Source organism: Nelumbo nucifera, chromosome 2, assembly GCF_055504915.1.
Source record: "Nelumbo nucifera cultivar China Antique chromosome 2, China Antique-T2T, whole genome shotgun sequence".
Lineage (NCBI taxonomy): Eukaryota > Viridiplantae > Streptophyta > Magnoliopsida > Proteales > Nelumbonaceae > Nelumbo > Nelumbo nucifera.
Window position 1 is genome coordinate 31,772,314 of NC_142650.1, and position 17,292 is coordinate 31,789,605.

The following is a 17,292-nucleotide window of genomic DNA, read 5'->3' on the forward strand; positions in this document are numbered from 1 at the left end:
AAGAGAGGGTGCATGAGACCTTGGGTAAGGCCTCATGAATTCGCAACAAAACACAATAAAAAAATACTTCACATAATAGGAGCATGTCCCAAAATTCAGGATTCAGCTCCCTTTTCTCTGGGGTGCTTTGCGGTTCCAGTTTTAACATCTTGATCTGTGGTTTAAGTGTAGACTACCTACTTCCAAGTTTATGATTATCAAGGTCATTGCACTATCTTAGCTATCCCTATGCCCAAATAAAGGAGGGTTGTGTCAGGTTGGGGCTAGCTTTAAAACCTTTTTTTCCCAACACTTATGAACATGGATGCTGAATTTAGAATCACAGTGCACAAAAAAGGCATTACTTTCTTCCCCTCAATTCAATTGACATGTTGATCTAAGTAATGAATAAAAGAATATGAGTTTGAAGACCATATTGATTGTTTGTGAGTTTGAAGACCATATTGATTGTTTGATATGTGCATAATTTTTTTTGAAGATAAAACAAAAATTATTAAAAAGAAAAATGAAATTACAAGAAAAGTCACCCAAGAGAAGAAAGACAGCAAAACATCCTCCAACACACCCAAAACCTCCACCACATTCTTCAACAACCACTGTAACTCTCTCCACTACAAAAAACTTAAGACAACCACCCAGCCCCCTACAAACTTTGAAAATATATAAAAAATAACCTGCAAACAAATAACTCAGTTAAACACCACATTATCAAATATCAACCCAAAGCCAAAACACCAACCCCCACAAACTCCAAACATGAAGACAAAGACACCAAGACACTACACTCCTCTTCTCACATTACCCACCACTTTACACTAACTTACAGCCTCTCCAGTGATTTGAACAATGACCCCTTTGTTTCTCTTCAGCACATTCTTTGCTTTCTTCACCCTCTTGATGGTCCCACTCCAAATAAACCTTCTTTCAGTCTTGAAAAAACTTTTGAGACTGGAACAGTTTGAACATATCTTTGATTTTTGAAGCATCTTACTACATTAGAAAGCTTTTATCCTTAGACGGCATTTTTCTACAAGTCTGGACTGTTCAGGTGCAACCATGAATTAAAATATTGAAACAGATTGAAAGCGGGGAGTTTTGGATGTGGATGAGATTGTGGAATTAAAGCTTCACTCAACCATATGGTCATTTAGCTTTTATTATCATGCTTCATTGGAAGGTTAATTATCAGTAATCTACATTTCCACAGTAAGTTGAGGAGATGGTTACCAAGATAATTAATCCCTGCTATAGTGGATGATTTAGCACATAGTTGCTGCTATGGCAGTTGTCTTGTTTCGGAAGACAAAATCATGCATATTGGCAATCACCCCCCTAATTAATGACCATGATCTCTACATCTATTAAAAAAGTGACTTCGTTAGACCATTATCAAATGTTAACTGTGAAACTAGTAAGAAGCTGTGTCAACTGTGGTTGCATGATAATATATATGAACTATACTATTAGAAAAAGTAACAATTGTTAACTATGTTCTGTGGATATTGGTCTTCTTCTATATGTGCATAGATATTAGTGGTTGTAGGCCATTTCTTTTCATGTTGTCATTCTAACATAATTGGCTGGTGATTGCTATGTGGAGTGTTGATGTAAGATGGAAAAAGGAAAATTCTTCTAGGATGTGGTGAGCAATGAAGAGAAAGTTATTGATCTAAATTATAAAGGAAAAATATTCAGATATGAGTAAAGAAGAGAAGGGAGAAAACAGAAGAAATGGTTCAACTTTAGAGATAGAAATAAAGAAGATAAGACTTTTACCTGTAGGTTGCTTCAAAATAAACTTTTATTAATTCCATTTTGTTAACGATTAAAGTTAAATAACAATAACCTTGTAGACTAAAACATAAGGTCTCAAATATCCTTCATAGGCTCCAATTAAACCTCAAAAGCTGAGCTAAGATAAACACCAACTACTTCAAAATTATGACAACCCAATAGGCAACACAGAGGAACACTCAAATATGGAATCTAACTCCTAACAACTCAATCTTATAATACTACTGCAGCTAATAAAAAAATTGCAAGCATGACCAAAGAAATAGAAAGATCTTAATCTTATCAATGACTGACACTATGACCATCAGTGTTTTAAAATGCATGGGAGACGTATGCCTGGAGTTTGCCAGAGGCGTTTATGCCTCTGAGGTGTACACCTCAGGTGCAAGAGGCATATGCTTGAATAAAGGGAAAGAAAGTTTGAGACTTCATCCCCCCCCCCCCCCCCCCCCCCCCCCCCAACACCTTTTCAATAAGACCCCCTTTTTCAGCTAGTCTTAATGCAGCTTCATTATTCATAATATAAGACATCTTTCATTTAAAAAAATAAAAAAGGATGAGATCCTCCTTCCTCTTCTTCCTCTCCCTCCTTCTTCTAACTCCTCCTCCCCTCCCTTCTTCCTCATCACCCTCCTCTTAAGGAGTGTTGTACTTCCTTGTGTTTGGGAGGCTTATGCCTCTTATGATCTGAACTTTGCCTAATGCCTCCGGGTTGTGGAACACCTCATGCCATGCCTCTTCATTTTAAAACATTGATGACCATATCTCCCTCAAAGCTTGTTAGATTTGCAATGTATTGGCCTCACTTTATAGATAACTTGTTACTTATCTGATAACACCGAAACATTACAAAATGAAGAAGTTTTTACCCTCGAGAGACAGTCTGAAAGTTGATCTGAGTAGATCTTCAACATTTTAAAATTGTAAAACCTTTCTAATAAGGCTCTATAAACTAATTTGGTCATCTAAAATAACTGATCCTACTCCTAAGACTCTAATGATATAGAAAGTAAATCTAAAATACTAAAAAATATTAAAATTACCTAGAAATTATGAAGTTGTCACTGGTTCAAGAATATGAAGACAGTTGATTTAGTTCTCTACAGTTTCTTTCCTTGACTCCATGCCTTCATCAACTTTGCAAATTGATTTGGATCCTAGTTGATAGAATAACTATTAATTTTCATTTGAATTAATCACATGGCAAAGGGGGTCAATTAAGAAGTGAGAAATATTAAGTTTTCATGACCACAGAGACGGACAATATTTGCCTTTGTAGATTGATGAATGATGTGGTCATTTTTTTATAATAAAATAAAAACAATTATTAAAACAGGAAAAAAAAAGGTACAAAAGAAAGAAGCCCAAAAGCCCCAGTCAAAAAGAAGGCCAGCAACCTCAGACTATACAACATATACAATCTGCACAAAACAACTTGGGCCACCCACAAGGCTCTGAAAACTCAACAAAAACTAATCAGCCCTCCTAGAACAAATGCCCAAGACCCTTTCAATCAGCAACACACATTGGTGACACCTCTGTCCCTAACTGCCTGACTCACCATAAAAAATCACTAAATTGAGTTCCCTCCTCTTCTACCTCTTTCTCTTCAAACACTTTTTGGAACTCCAATCATGTAGAGTCCTTTTCAAAGATCTATCTGATAGAAGTCCAGTATTCATGCCATTGGAAAACTGAATAGGTTTGGTCTCATGGAATCATCAAGGAATCGTCAAGATGGATACTTTTTGAAGCCTGGGTACTGTTGGGTTAATCAAGAATTTCAATGACATTCTTAGGGTCAACAAGACCTGCTCGAGATTTTGTATTGGGGACTTTTGGATCTACAATTGTTGAAGTATGTAAATAGGAAATTTACTCTCATGAAAAAGTTCCTTAAAACAGTTTTAACTTCTGAGAGGTTTTATTTAGTTATTTTTGGGCATTATTTAGTTGCAGTACTGTTGGATGAGTTATGGAAAGGAGGTTCAAAATTTTTGAAGAGTATTCATTTCACTTCATGGATATTTACAGTCGATTGGTTGATACTTTTGTTTGTGTTATTCTTTGTTTTGTTTTCTTTTCACTATTATAGACTTGTAACAGTTTTGTGTTTTCTTATTGCCACAGTTTTCAAGGATGTGACATCATCATAATATCAAGAGTACAGTTGCAATGCTTGTTTACTTGCATGGTGAGTCTATATTGCTGTATGCATGGGGGATGCATTCCACTGCACACAATTGACTGATTACGAAGATGTAGTTCCCAATTTATTCTGCTAAAGTAGGGAGGATCCGAAAATGCCAACATGGTCTCTTATTACTAGGGCTTCACTTTTTCACCTGAATTAGATGTATGTGAGGAAAGCACCAAAGTTTATAAGGCTACCACAGAAAGATTGTAAGACAGTGGAGACCATATGCCAAAGTTCTTGAATATGTATAGGCCCATCGCTTCCCAAAATGTTGCATTCTGTACTCCACTGTTTATGCTCAATTTGCCTTTCATGGGACTATCTTATCATGCACTAAAAAGCATGCTATATTGTATGGATTACTCCTGGAATTTATTTGGTCTCTAATATATCCCAGGACCCATGTTCAATGATTACTACTCTCATGTCTCACACATCTGTAGTTATACAATTATACTAGCTGCAAGCCTGCAACCTTTTCTTTCTTGCATGGGATGTTTGTCAAAGTTCACATACTAGGAACCTTCAATGGTGATGCCATTACAAGGAAAACTGAATACTGTGGAAGCTTGTGGCAACATATTGGTAATTTTCCTTTCTTCCTTTTATCCATTTGTATTTGAGAACAGAATGGGGCCTTTCCTACTTGCAAGGCATTAGAACATGTAAGTGATTGTGATGCATCACAGATCGATCACTATAAGATAGGAAAATGTAGAATAGAGAAGTTAAAGAATTCAAATACACCAAGCAACAAGTTCAGAGAAGAAGCTAACGTAAGATCTTATTACACTCTGGTTGTTTTCAGCATATGTAGAGGAGTTCTGGTACAGAGAACCTGTTATAAGAAAACGAGTATTTTCATGAGGAGAATACAAAATGCAGAGAACACGATAGGCACTGACATTCAGTTGGAAAAATTTCCTTACGTTTTTCGAGCCCCAAGCTCTGCATACTTTCCATCTTTCCCGCCAACAAGTCTTTGTCCAGCTCTAAATTGAATGCCGAGAGGTCCTATTCAGAACGTACGTTGTTTAAACCAGAGTTCAAACTGTGTTCCAGGTGCAACTGGTCCGTCTGTTTTTATGGGTTCTGAACCTTCTGATTAAGAGCTTGAATCTGACACTTGTTTCTGTTTCAACAATTCAAGAGACCCGTTGCCCAGAAATTCAATGAACCTGCTCACATATTGCACTGAAGAAATAATGATGGTTCAACCCTCAAGATATCTTTACGATGAAAGCTCACAAATAAAAATCAAAATCTTCAGATTGCTCTCTTTCTATGCAGCTAAAATCTATCTTCTCATCTCTCGGCACATTCTTCTAGCACATTGGCCCAACAGAAGCCCTCGTTTACTGCTCGGTGGTGTTTAGCCACTCAAAATCTTCAAATTTCTCTCTGACGACGACACTTCCAAGAAGAGAACTCAGAATGCATTAAGAAAGAAACCCTGTCAGTCCAAGTTGCATTGTTCAAATTCATCAAAAAAAAGGAGAAAAAGGAAAAGTTGTATGCTGTTACTATCAACACAAATGCACAATAATTCTATGTTCTGTCTGGTCGGTTGACTGTGCCAGTACTACAAGCTTCAGCAGTTCATGGTCCGTCCTTGATTTTCAGCCAGGTACTACCCCAAACAGGTCCATCTGGATCGGTTGGAGGGAGCTAACTGTGAATGACTGACAGCTACCTTCCAGTATCGTATGTCTAATGCAGCTTGCACGAAAGTCTGTACAATGAGATGAGCTCACATGGCCAATCTGAAGAGTTCAGAGGTACACCTGGGGACCATGGCCAAATAGCCAGTCTGAAATTGACTGGACCCTGTGCTCTCTTCATGGGGCCTGAAGATATTTTCAGACCATACACCATGAATGCAACTGTGCAACTGAGCTTTGTTTATGTCTTTTTTAACTCTGTATTGCCACTCATCCACGATATCATATTCGGGTTTAGTCTTGATTCTCTCAGAGTTTCAGGGTTGGTTCTTTTTTGTATTGATAACCAAATACTCTGGCAAAAGGACAGTGAAGAGATTATTAGAAGTCTCTGTTATTTGTTTAGATTCCTCATGCCTCGCAAAGATATAATATGAAATCTACAGGGATTTTCAAATGACTCTCCATTTCATGTTTGAGTTCTGTAAGATGATCTTACACTGAACAGACTGATGGATTAATTTGCTCTCCACACAATACAATCCCTTTCGATTCTTTGGTCTTTTGGTTGACAACACTTTTTCCAGCTCTCCACACAAGTTTGTTTAATTTAAATAGATAAGAGCAGTGATTTTCTTCAGCCCTAATGGTACCCAAAACAATTGCAACCATGTCATGAACTTAAATGGGTTAGACAATTGAGAGCAAGATTCAAAATGTTGATACCCTAGGTATATGTGATTATCGTGAATGAGAGTTTTGAACCACTGAAACTCTTGATTTTTTTTTTTTTATGCTTGGGGTCATTTTACTAAGTCATGCCTCCTTTACTTTCTCCTCTGTATAATTTTCTTGTTTGTTTGTTGTTTATCCTTTGTGGTTTCTCCCTATTGTATAAAAAAAAAAAAAGAAAAAATAAAAAGAAACTCTTTGATTCTATTTATTTATTTTGCTTTGATAAGCTAACAGTAGATAGTATACGGCAGCTGAAACTTTTTAAAAATTATTGAAACTCTTTGAAAAAACATGTATCGGTAACTGTGAAAATTTAATAAGAATCACAATCTCCTACCCACAAGACACTACAGCTGTACATTAGGAACATCCAGAACAGGATCTGCTCCTCACAAATGGGCGCCTCACAGGCACATCCACTATGCATTGAGAACATCTCCCATGAATAATAAGTATGGGAGATGTTCCCAGTGCATAGTAGGATGTGCGTGTGAGATCGGTGTGAGGCATGAGGAGCAGATCTGGTCTCGGAACATCCTCTCATGTGAGGCGTGAGGAGCAGATGCGGTCTCGGAGCATCCTCCCATGAATGTTAACATGTAAACAAAGAAGATGTTCTCAATGTACAGCTGTAGTATCCTATGGGTAGTTGTGAGTAGGAGATCTGAGCTAGGAAGTTTATGGACCCATATGTTGTGATATTTTGATCCTTGTTTGAGAGTTTTTTCTCAAGTGATATTTTGATCTTTTTTTCATGCTAAAAGGGTGCCTTCCTATCAGTGGTTTAAAGTATTGATACGTTACGCCCTGTATCGGGTGTATCATATCGTATCTTTTGAAAACAATACGATCTGAAATGCCTGTTTTCAGGTGTTTCGGAACCCCAACTTTTTTTAATTAAAAAAAAACATGTTTTTAACTTCCCAAAAAATTAAAATTAAAAAAAAACTAAAAAAAATAGAATCTCGGGCGCTTCTAAGTACCGATATGATACTGCCGACACGTGTATCGTATCGATACTTTTAACCTTGCCTTCAGTCACCATGTCTCCCATGTATAGAGGATTTGGATCCACTGTCAAATGGTTACTTCCATAGATTATTTTGCCTAAAAAAAATCAGTAAGTTTAGACAAATTCTAAACTGTATGATCTATAAGCTGTTTTTTGTATTCTATCAATGGCTTTTTCACCATTAAATGGAGTCTCAAGTTTGACAGTGACAGGTTTAATGCCTCTACTTACTATATTAGGGGTTTATATCTAAAGAAATTTGGGGGAAGATGTGGAAAGAGTGACCTAGCAATCGTATCATGTGATATTTCATAAAATAGTCAAATTTCAAATTTGATAATCTAATTTATATTTGGAGGAAAAATTTGTGAATTGGCAGAAAGTTGGATGATTTTGTGTTGATCTCTGCCTAAAACAAACTATATTATTTTCAACTGTAAACTTTTAAGTATTATTTTCTTGATTCTTCTAATTAATTGATTTGCTATTTTTTATCTCTAAATGATCAAATTAAATTAAATAATTATTAATAAAGAGCTCAAAACCTAGTTAACATTTTGATTTAAGGTTTGCTCTACACACTTTGCCCAAGGTGGACATAGGCCACCTTCCGTCTATTGCTTTGGGCTTAGGACTGGCGAAGGTCCAAGTTCTTTCCAAGAGCTGAGAACAAATGCAATCCAACTAAGTAACCTGGGCCTCAAGTTGGCCCATGCTGAACGCAATGGCTGTGTAGTGGGGGCTTATCAATTGGTTCCACAGCCCACTAAACAGCCAGTGTGTTCAGCTAATCCGATCTTACTTGCAGGAATGGTTTTGTTGATCAGGTAATGGTATGTTTAAGTTTTCTCCAGGGACTTAAGGTTGACATGGATACATTGCAGCTTAGCAAGGCAGATAATGGGCCAGCTATATCAGACTGAAATTTGGGCTGATCCAATACCCAGTTGAGCATCCATTGAGGATAAAAAAAAATTGGTTGGTAGAGGTGCAACTTAGGTTAGGTTAACTTGTAAAATTGTTAAATTGTCAATGGGCTAGCCAGACATGGGCTGGTCTTGAATTCGCACTGAAGTCGACTCATTTCTACCCTCAATCATTGTAATTTCTGGACCACAATTCCGACCAAAACCGGAGCAGAATTGACCATGTTATACGAAAAGAAAAGGGTGTCTCCCCCACAGTCATCTTGATAATGCAGGAAGTCGTTTTTGGCTTGGTTGTTTGCAATGCAAATTTCATTTGCACTGGTGTAAATGAATGAGAGTGCAAATAGATTGAGTGTAAATTCGGGTTCTGGTATACTTCTGTTTCAGATTTCACCGTCTTATTTATTTGTAAAATGGTATGATCCCCACCTAAATTATATCGGTCTCATTCCTTTTCTGGTAAAAACGAGGATAAGTGGGTGGGTCTCACGGAATTGCAATAATCCAGCATTTGATACTCTCCTCCTGGAGGGTGGGCAAAATGAACAGGAACAGACCATAAGGGCAGCCCAGTACACGAGGTTCCCACCAATGCAGAGTCTAGAGACAGACAGATGTACACAGCCTTACCCCTTCGTTAAAAAAGAGGTTATTTCCAAGATTTGAATCCTACTCACCCAAGTTGCAATAGAGAAATAATCAACCATTGCGTCAACACCCCCATCTTGTGATGCTCACATTGCATGAAAAAAGTTGAATTATTAGGACGAGGGTTTTTTCTTTTTTGTTTGGGAGTGAGGTTTCAAGCAAAATGATGCAGCGGTGCCAAATACAACCTAACCGTAGTCCCACTTTATATGAGGTATTAAGGCTCAGTTTGATAGAAATACAAATACAAATATGTGCAGTACAAATGCATACAAAATAATGTAAAATACAAGGTTTTGTACTCTGCATATTTGTATTTGTACTCCTCCCAAATGGAGCCCAAGTAAAAGCAAATTAAACGGATGCAAAATTTGCACTGTTAGGGTGCACGTGAGGAAAACTGTACAGAGTTTGTATTGTTTAGGAGTGTGAGTGAGTCATACATTAAAACAAATGGATGCAAAGGTGACAAATCCAAAATGTGTATCAGGTTCAGATTTACAAACAAACAGAGCCAAAGGTGACAAATCCAAAATGTAAAAAGGGAAAATTTTTCAGATGAAATATTAATCGAGCTATATTTTTGTCTCTTATACAATGAAGATTTTGATTCCATCCGTTTGAATCGGAACAAAGGCTTTCCTATAAAAGGGATGAAAATAATAACTGAAATATTTCAATCTCAACATCAATTAATGGAGAGATAAATGCGATGAGCTAATAATGATGCAAGGACCGTTCAAACAAGGTGACGAGATGCCTAATGGTTGGTACAACTCACCATCAATACATTCTGCATATGATGGCATTTGGGCATGTAGTAGCCCCACAAGGTCACAACTGTATTATATAGAGATTGGAAGACAAATAGATTGAAGACAACAGCAAAACAAACCAACACAAATTAAGGGTGATGTTTTCAATACATGGCAGGGATGTGCTGTGAGGGCGGTTCCTTATTGGACGGAAATGTGAACTCATTACGATAAACGCCCTACATATATATCTCAACGCATTTATTATTGGGAGATATTTTCAATAGATGGTTCGGATGTACTATGGGCCGGACGCCCATGAGGCGCACTCTATGAGGTGCAGATGTGATGTAAATTCTTAATTGAAGTCATGAGAGAGCCTTTGTCATGACGTTATTATGTTCTCTTGTTCACAGACAAAAGCACCTGCCATGCCCATGGGGATGGGTTGGGAGCTTGGGAATTATTGGGGCTGAGATAAAACTTCACAAGCTTACATCAATTATCTAAAGATATTGGCCGGGCTGGCAGTGGTGTTTTGTGACATATTATTGGTTAATGCACAACCCTAGCCCGACCCAATGGGTTCTAGTTCCTTTTCTTTTTGACCCAACTATTGGGATCCACCAATTAAGAACCCATCCATGGTTCAAAGTATTGATACTTACAATACCCAAAAATTGAAATAAGTTTTAGGTTCTAAAATGGCCTTTTTTGTCGTAAATCCTGATATTTGGCATTTTGATGGATTAAAAATCGGATATATATTGTATGATGATACATACCAAAACATTATAGCATTTTAAACCAACCCTGTACCCATCAGGAATAAGTTCTTCTCAGGTCTATCAAGTATTGGTAATCCATAAGGAGTTCACTTTTTCTATGACACTATTGGTTAAAACAGAATACTGCAATAGCCCCACCAAAGAAGTCACTTCATCTAATTCAAGGTGGGGCCATGACAAATAAATCTAACGCTTTGATTCAATTGTTTTAGCATAGGGCTATAAGACACAGTCCTAACAAATGTGGGTTATTCGATAAAGAGCCAACTGGCTCAGTTGGTAAGGTTTTTGGCTTGTTGTGGCTTGTGGGGGAGACTTGAATCGGTTTCCACCTTCACTTAGATTGAGAGGTGACGGGTATCGGGGCCCAACAGAAAAAAAAATGGTATTTGACATTGATGATGTGTATTTCGACAGCTCCTGACTGGCAGGTGATTCAGATGTTTGGCTAAATAATTCTTACCTGGAATGTGGCTTGGATGCCTAGCTAAATGGTTCTTACCTGGAAGGTGGTTTGGACGCCTAGCTGAATGGTGACGAGCTGGAGAGGTGGCTCTGACGCTTAACTGAATGGTGATGAGCTGGAGAGGTGGCTCCGATGTTTAGGTGAGTGGTGACGAGCTGGAGAGGTGGCTCTGATGCGACTTGCAATGACACAATGTCAAAGTGCCTGGGTTGCTTTACCCGGGGTGGGCACTCCGATGTTTAAGTTAGCGAATAAGAGATTTTAAGATCGCTAAATGTGAGAGAGCTAGAGAGCTGCGAGAACTAAATTGCGCATCTCCCCCCTGGAGTTGGAGGTAAGGCTTTTATATAGGCATTGTTTGGTGTGAGTATCACGCAACAAGTCCGGGATCTTCGGGAGGACGTGCCTAATTGCTCCGAAGTCCTCAGAGGTAGTCGTGCACGTAGGCCAATCTTTGCGCCTTACTTGATTTCTCCCAAAACATTCAATGTGAGAGCTGACTTTTGAGAGACCCGGGAGTGATGGGATGCATATAAAAATCGACGACTAGCACGTCTCGTAGGTCGCCACCTGGACCTCAATCAGGTTGGCAAGCCCTCGAGGGAAGTCGCTCCCCACGTCGAGGTCGCTTCAGCCAATACTACTGACGAGGTACCACAGTTCGGCCCTGGACGAGGTGTTGCTAGCCGCCCTGAGTCGTGGACAAGGTTACTGCCTAGGTTTCTACTAGGTTGGGGGTGGAGGCAGGTCGCCAGGTTGGCGCTAGAGGCAGGTTGCCAAGTCGGCGGTGGAGGCAGGTCGCCAGGTCGACAACAAGGACAGGTTGCCATGTCAGCACTAGAGGCAGGTCGCCAGGTCGGCACCAGAGGCAAGTCGCCAGGTCGGTGCTAGAGGCAGGTCGCTAGGTCGGCGCCAGAGGCAGGTCGCCAAGTCGGCAACAGTGCCAGACCACTAGCTGAGACTCCATCATTTTGGCTAAGTTGTCGCCTTGGTGGTTCTGGGTGTCACCCAGTTGTTCCAAGATGCCATGTGTCATGATGTTAGTGGAGGGCCAAATCAGCCCTCATCAATTGCCCCCCACTCCCGAGCTGAGATCAGCTCAGCGAAGAGATTAGATTTGTGCTTCATTGTAGGTCCTTAGGCCTGTTACCAACATATTATATGATTGGCTTAGGGGTCCTTGATGCTGAAGGCAGTTTGGCTTCCCCTTGTGATATGTACGTTGATGTTGGAATTTTAATAGTGGGTCGGTGCCACGGTTGCATTGTATCACTCCTTTAAGGTGTTGGTCATCTATTCCTACGATAAGCCACAAGGTGCTCAACCTATGGGGGCAACTTTACAAACTGCAAGTTGCCAACTCGCATGGGAACCTTGAAAGGCTCAACCCACAAGGGCGATTGTAGTCTGTTGGCCATCGATTCCCGCGGGAGCCACAAAGGGCTTGACCTGTAGGGGCGACCTCGCAAACAAGACTGACAAGGCTCGTCCAGGCTGATTACGTGTGTCGCTAGGTTGGCGGAAGCAGGTCGCCAAGTTGTCAGAATTTTGATAGTCTAGTTTTTCTCTCAACACCTCGTCACCTTGGCATGACTAACGTGCGAGTGTGGCTCCACAACCTGTTGGCCATCAACTCCCACGTAAAGCATGGAGGGCTCGATCTGCGGCGCGACCTCACAGTTTGTTGTCTATCAACTCCCACGGGAACCACGGAGGGCTCAACCTATGGTGTGGCCTCACATTCTATTGGTCGTCAACTCTTGCAGAGAGCACGTAGAGCTCGACATATGGGGGTGGCCTCACAGTTAGGGAGATTCTGTCAGGGCAAGACTGTGAGAACTCGTCTGAGCTAATCATTTTGCTTCTACCCCCCTAGGGGGTTCTTTCGATCAAGCATTGTTGTTGTTGCTTGAAGATATTATTAATTGAGGCTCAGAGAATTGGGTGAGAAAATAGCCTTTTGTAGTGTTTCCCATAGATGACGCCAATTGATGATGTGCATTTCGGTAGCTCCTAGCTAGCAGGTGACTTGAATGCCTGGCTGAATAATCCCTAATCCCTACCTGGAATGTGGCTTGGATGCGTAGCTGATTGGTTCCTACCTGGAAGGTGGCTTGGATGCCTAGTTGAATGGTGACGAGCTGGAGAGGTGGCTCTGACGCTTAACTGAATGGTGATGAGCTGGAGAGGTGGTTCTGATGTCTAGCTGAGTGTTGACGAGCTGGAGAGGTGGCTCTGATGTGACCTGCAAGGACATAGTGTCAGAGTGCTTGGGTTGCTTTACCCGAGGTGGGCACTTCGATGCTTAAGTTAGCGAATCAAAGATTTTAAGATAGCTAAATGTGAGAGAGCTGGAGAGGTGCGAGAACTAAATTGCTTATCTCTCCCCTGGAGTTTGAGGTAAGGCCTTTATATAGGCATTGTTTGGTGTGAGCATCACACAACACGTCTGGGATCTCTGGGAGGACATGCCTAATGGCTCTGAAGTCCTTGGAGGTAATCATGCATGTGGGCCAATCTTTGTGCCTTACTCGATTTCTCCCAAAACTTTCGGTGTGAGAGCTGATTTCTGAGATACCCGGGAGTGATGGGATGCGTGCAAAAATCGATGGCGAGCATGTCTCGTAGGTCGCCACCTAGACCTCAATCAGGTCGGCAAGCCCTCGAGGGAGATTGCTCCCCATGTCGAGGTCACTTCAGTCGATATTGATGAGGTACCACAGTTCGGCCCTGGACGAGGTGCTGCTAGCCGCCCTAAGTCGTGGACGAGGTCGCTGGCTAGGTTTCTACTAGGTTGGGGGTGGAGGCAGGTCGCCAAGTCGGCGCTAGAGGCAGGTCGCCAAGTCGGTGGTGGAGGTAGGTTGCCAGGTCGGCAACAAGGGCACGTCACCAGGTCGGCGCTAGAGGTAGATTGCCAGGTCAACACTAGAGGCATGTCGCCAGGTCGGCGCCAGAGGCAGGTTGCCAGGTCGGCGACAATGCCAGGTCGCTAACTGGGACTCCATCATTTTGGCTAAGGCAAGTTGTCGCCTAGGTGGTTCTAAGTGTCACCCAATTGTTCTAAGATGCCATGTGTCATGATGTTAGTGGATGGCCAAATCTGCCCTCATCAGACATATTTTGAGTAATATAAACTTGTTATCTTTTCATAGATGGATTATGGCAATACTTATTTATTTATTTTGAATTTCAGAACTGGCCAGGAATTGGTTACATGAATCTTAGTTTTAGTGTCATATCTGTTGCTAAATTATGACCCTCAAATCATTTCTCGCTTTACCCTATTTTCTTTTTGTTCCACCCTTCAACTTGTAACAGATTGTCAAATACAAATTGTATCGTTATTGTTTTCATTCAAAAACTTTTTTGAATTGGTCAAATACAAATTGACATACAACTTAAAAATGTTATTTGTTAAATCCAAAACATTTCAGGTAAAAACAGCACCAAATACAACCTAAAATATATTTGCTGTAATAGAAACTATGGATTGGTGAAGGGGTCAGTAGTTATCACCCATAGTTTTTGCACTACAAACAAGAGTTTTATTTTATGTTTATTTATTTTGCCCATAAAGATAATATCATCTCGATCTAATGAAGTATTTAAGCTGATCAAATTTTCTATTAACGTGTCTTAATCTTGGCCCTAGTTTAGTGGCAAGAGATTTTAATTAGTATTGGAATCTTATGACATTTTCTTATAATTTCTCAACAAAAGGATGACCCCTTCTCGACTTACTCCATTAATTGAGGCCCCATTGGTGTCAAGTTGCCACAACCTTTTATTTTCTAAAGGAGATGAGAGCTCCATGGTCGTACATATTCTTTTCATTAAAAATAAACAGCCTACGATGATGAGCTCAGTTTATGTGACTAGTCTGATAAACTGTCTAAATAATTATGTTAATGGCAATTTTAAACAATGATTACGAGGATGATGACATGTTTCTAAAGTTTTTAACATTCTTTTTTTATATTTCTTTGTATAAAATTAATTTTTATTTGTCACATTTATTCTTGTTTAATATGATGAATAGTTGATATTAGAGATGTGCAAAAATGTTTAATGATTTTTATAAAATTTATTCATTTTTTAATTTTGTTTGTATTTTTTTAATTTTTATTATGTAATTATAACATCATGGACTAACATATTTGACCTAAAAGGTTTAATTATTGATGATTTACCATCAAATATGAAAACAACTTCACTTTTGGGTTAGTTTTGATTTTTGCATTTCGTTATCATCATTAGTAAAAGCACTTCTTTTTTAAGCACACTTTTCTTTAATTGATTAATAAAATATTAGAAATGTGTCCAAATGCTTTCTACAAAGTTTATGCAATTTTCATATTTTTTGTGTTTTTATCATTGTTTTATATTTTTATTATTTAATTATGATATCAAGTGCCAACACATTTAACGTAAAAGATTAAATTGTTGCCCTCTACCAAACAGGAAAATAATTTAATTTTTGGGTCAGCTTTATATTTTGTATTTCATTCCTATCACCAGTAAAATCAATTTTTGTTTATCATACTTATTTTTATTTATTATGATTAATATAAAATATTAATAAATTTATGTATTCTTTTCATTTTTTGTGTTTTCAATCTTTTTTTAATTTTTATTATTTATTTCTGACATTAAGGGTTCATAAATTTGACCCAAAAGCTTGAACTCTTGATCCACCACCAAATAAGAAAACAATTTCGTTTTTGGGTCAGTTTTAAATTAAATATTTCATTTCCAAATCAATAAAAACAATTATTCTTAATCATACATATTTTTCTTTAATATGATTATTATAAAGTATTAGAGATGTGCCCAATTTTTTTTATTTTTATAATTTTTTGTATTTATTTTCATTTTAAAAGTTTCATTACTTAACTATAACATCATGGGTTTATCCATTTGATTTGGATGGTTGAATTTCTTACCCACTATTAGAACGGAAGAATGGTGTCAACTTTGGGTTGTTTTAAACATGGTTTTTTTTTATTGCTAGAAGCATTGGATAGAGATCTAATTAACAAAATTTGTTTACAACAAATTCAAAAAATAACTTAATATAATATTTAATGAGAGCGAATGGGAATTAAAAGCTTAAATATAAGACTTAATGGGAGGGAAATGGATGAGGTTAAAAGAAATAGTTTTAATAACATTTACTACCATCACAATTAAAGAGGGACCAAATTCAAAAAATAGGGGTATTCTAGTCAAGAATAGGATTCAACGAACATTAATGGAAGTTAATACCTTAAATATGAGACATGATGAGACAGATTTAAATGAGGAGAAAAGTTAAACTTACATTTATGTCCTTACAATTAGAGAGGGATAAATTTAAAATTTGGGATATTTTAGTCAAGCAAAAGTTTCACACTTTTATTCACACTTTTAATAGTAGCATATATTTTTTATTAATTCATCAAGCAAATTGATTTATTTATCCATTTTTTTTTTCACTTTTCTTAACTCTAATGGTTCAGTGGTTATGACCAAGGTTCTAAATATCAATACAGGTCAATACATGAGATGGGGCACATCAACCTGTATCAATAGGTGCTTTATAGGCTTTTTTTCAAACCTGTCCAAGGGGATCAGTATAATGTGTGTCTAGCCCCTGAAACAAATCAAACCTCAAAACCATCCCTATAGTAGCATACATATCAACCAATTAGGAATAGGTTTGTTTATTTATTTATTTATTTTGAATATCAAATATGCATATGAGTTGGTTACATGAATCCTATTTTTCCATTCCACCTAGTCTCACCTGTCACTAAATTATGACCCTCAAATCATTTCTCACTTTAGCCTATGTCTTCTACAAGACCTAGTTTCAACTTGTAACAAATCACCACTTTTTCTCAATAAGGTCGTGTTCGATATCATTGTTGTTTCCATAAAAAAACATTTTGAATTGGTTTAGTACAAATTGACATACAACTATTATTTGAGGACTTTTATGATCAAAACAAGCATACCTAAAACATTTTAGGTAGAAACAACACTAGTACCAAACACAACCTAAAATACCCAAGTTGTTACAACAATTAGGGGTGCTCACAGTATAGCTAACCCAACCATGGCTAGTTTTGAAACCAAACTAGTACCATTTTCTTTTGAAAAACAATGAACTGAAACCAAACCGAAACCAATTGAATAACTAGTCCATCGGTTCTATTTTTTATCTGTTCGGTTCCTCGACTTTTTTATATTTACAATATATATTACAAATAAATTATAAATATATAATATAAATACTATAAATATATTATATATTATAAATAGGTGT

At 38.2% G+C, this 17,292-nt stretch overlaps 1 long non-coding RNA gene across 2 annotated transcripts in view; it reads left to right on the plus strand.

Moving 5' to 3' along the window:
• The window catches only part of LOC104603319 (uncharacterized), a 32,210-nt gene extending 26,029 nt beyond the window's left edge, over positions 1-6,181 (plus strand). The window contains exons 4-5 of one of the 2 annotated variants that reach the window (XR_016082727.1): positions 3,925-4,576; positions 4,800-6,181. This is a non-coding gene — a long non-coding RNA (uncharacterized LOC104603319). Of the gene's footprint in view, positions 1-3,924; positions 4,577-4,799 lie in introns of those variants that run through there. The other variant, XR_736202.3, reaches the window with a different exon arrangement.
• The last annotated feature ends 11,111 nt before the right edge of the window (positions 6,182-17,292 follow it).